Here is a 2,662-nt window from a genome sequence, read left to right as displayed (position 1 = left end):
TGGACACTACGGCAGAAGTTGAAGTATCTCCACGGGTATGTAGTAATCCCAGCAGCTGGCAAACCAGCCTAGATCGATGGAGATCCAGCACAGGTGACACGTTTTAACGTCCCTGACAGAACCAAAAATCGTCATAGATGCAACCCGCAAGCGACCCTCTGGATCAATATGTGCCATGGCATTCCTTTGGGAAGGGAGGGCCCCCATCCTTGGCAACCAATGAGCCCGCAACTCCTTGCCTGACTACGTTGTTTGTTGCTCTCTCTTATGACTTCAAGCCCTGGACATTTGGGATCCCAATTATCTCCTTGCACTTTGGGTCAGGGTCCTTAGGGCTGCTGGTGCCAAATACCTGGATACTAGGAAACAAGGATGCTACCAGGACACAGGCATCCATCTCCACCGTTCCCATCGAAGCTTCCCACACAAACCAACGCTAAGAGATCCCTGCATACGTGTGTGCACATTGACAAAATAACACTTGCTTGTCACCAGTCAAACAGCGACAGCGAGCGGCACAAAAGTTGTTCTGGCATCCACCAGCACTTTTACCGCCCTGCTTGAATGCCTTGATTCTTCCTCCAACTGAGCTATAAGGAAGGAAGGTTAGGTTAACAAGCCAGCCCCAACCTAAGAAAACAGAGAGGAGGATGCTGAGATAAACCAAATGCAGAGAAGACTGACGACGCAACGGCCACCAACCACAGAAACAACTAATCTCTCACTGCCTAACCCTTTCTCTAGGTTTGGCACTTGAATCAGAAACCATGCCCTTACAGCCTACCAGCAGGCTCGATAACTTAAAAAAGAGTTTATCACAAATGTAGCCAGCTGGCCACATACTCAATAGCCTCTGAGAAGTCCATCAACGCTTTAGTTGCTCACCAAACTGCATAAGGCAGGTTTAAGCTTGGTCAACTGTTGAAGACACAAGCAGTACTTTTGACAGCATCAATTTGCTGCGGCTCCATCTGGTGCAAATTGCACCAGTGGAGGCTCAGGGTCATGCTATTTGCAATGTTGCCTCAACTACACACGAGTTTACCCGGCATATCCTGCTGTGCATGACAATCTCACATATCTTCATAGACATTGACTGCACACTCCGAGATCCAGGTCACCCTGTTGATTTCCCCCGATATTCATTTTAAACATATACTCCCGAACCACGTCAGGTCTATGGCGTTCAATAGACTTCAGTCCAGCAACGTAGAGCACACGGGCCCTTGGAAAACTCAAATCTGTGTTTGCTCAAAACAGGTAAGACTAATGGGGTCTCACTGGGCAAGAGCAGTTTCCATGAACCCAGTCAGGATCAGCAGGCCTCGCACACCTTCTGTATCTTCACAATTTTCTGAGGCTTTGCAAAGCAACTGGGTGCACCACTTCCACACATGCCATTGTGGAGGGTTGCCACGTACATTATCTTGAACACTGATCGTCGCACCCAAAGCTTTCATGGGGGCATAGGGGCGCTCCAATTACTAATGACCATCCGGCAGCCTGCTCCTGGGGACTGCATGACCCCTGACTCAGCACAAAAACCCAAAACCTTCCCTACAACATGGCAGCTTCCACACACAACAGCTGGGCAAATACTGTTGGCCCTGAATTGAGAATCGCCGCACAAGTGGCTGGGCAGGGCTGTTCCACAGAGCAGGTACTCCCACTGTTTGGATGGGCACTCCAGGGCTGTGCAGAAAGAAACAGAGCGGAAATACACATGGTAAAATGTAAAACCATGGACGCAGACCACGCAACAACACCGACAACCATGAGGGAAGGCCATTCGTTTCCATACAAAGTTTTGTAGATAAGAAATTACAGAGAACCCATCCAGATTCAGCTCTCTTGGCTCACTTTGCCACAGAACATTCCAGGCTACAGAGGGATCGGCAATGGCCTACCAAGTGGCAGCTACTAAGCCGCCATTTCCTGCCACCTGCCAGAATTAATCGCAGTTTAATACTGCTTTAACTTGCCATGGCTCAATGCTCACTGCTACTCTTGGATTTGTCGTTTTATGGGGGAGCCTATTTAGCCTTCTCTCAGAGAGCGCTGTGCACTACACCAAAACTACAAAAATTGCAGGATCCATATTCCATTGAGTAGTTATCCCACTTAAAGGTGTCATATTGCATAATATCTGTGGGTCGGCAATACCTAAGGGTTCTGTGCTTCTATTTACTGGCTGGCTTTCCTCTTGGTTTTAGTGATCAGCTAGAATAAACCCCATGATCAATTGTTGCACCATGACTCACATTAGATAATTAATCTAATGGAGTCCAGTGGAATCTACTCATTCAGGCTTCACATACAGATGACAGTCTGTGAGAGTGACAAACTTGACCATTTTTTACAGTTCTCAAAGAGAAGAGTATGAACTTCTGTGCCCACCAGAAGAATATGGAGTGAGTGACTACTGAGCCTCCGGAGTACACAACTCAGGACCAAAGGGAATACCTGTGGGCCAAACAGAGAAAAAGCGGAGGAGAGAGAGTTTGGCCTGATCAAAACTATTGGAAACAAATTTCTCAATTTCTCTCACTTTCAAGCTGGTAAGATGTCCTTCAGTTGTAACCTACAAAATGATGCTTAATCATATTCAGTTCATTTTATCTCAGGCGTGAACTTCAAAACTGCCTTGAAAATTGGTGCTGTG

Source organism: Sceloporus undulatus, chromosome 9, assembly GCF_019175285.1.
Source record: "Sceloporus undulatus isolate JIND9_A2432 ecotype Alabama chromosome 9, SceUnd_v1.1, whole genome shotgun sequence".
NCBI lineage: Eukaryota > Metazoa > Chordata > Lepidosauria > Squamata > Phrynosomatidae > Sceloporus > Sceloporus undulatus.
The sequence above is the reverse complement of the archived record's forward strand: the minus strand, read 5'-3'. Positions refer to the sequence as shown.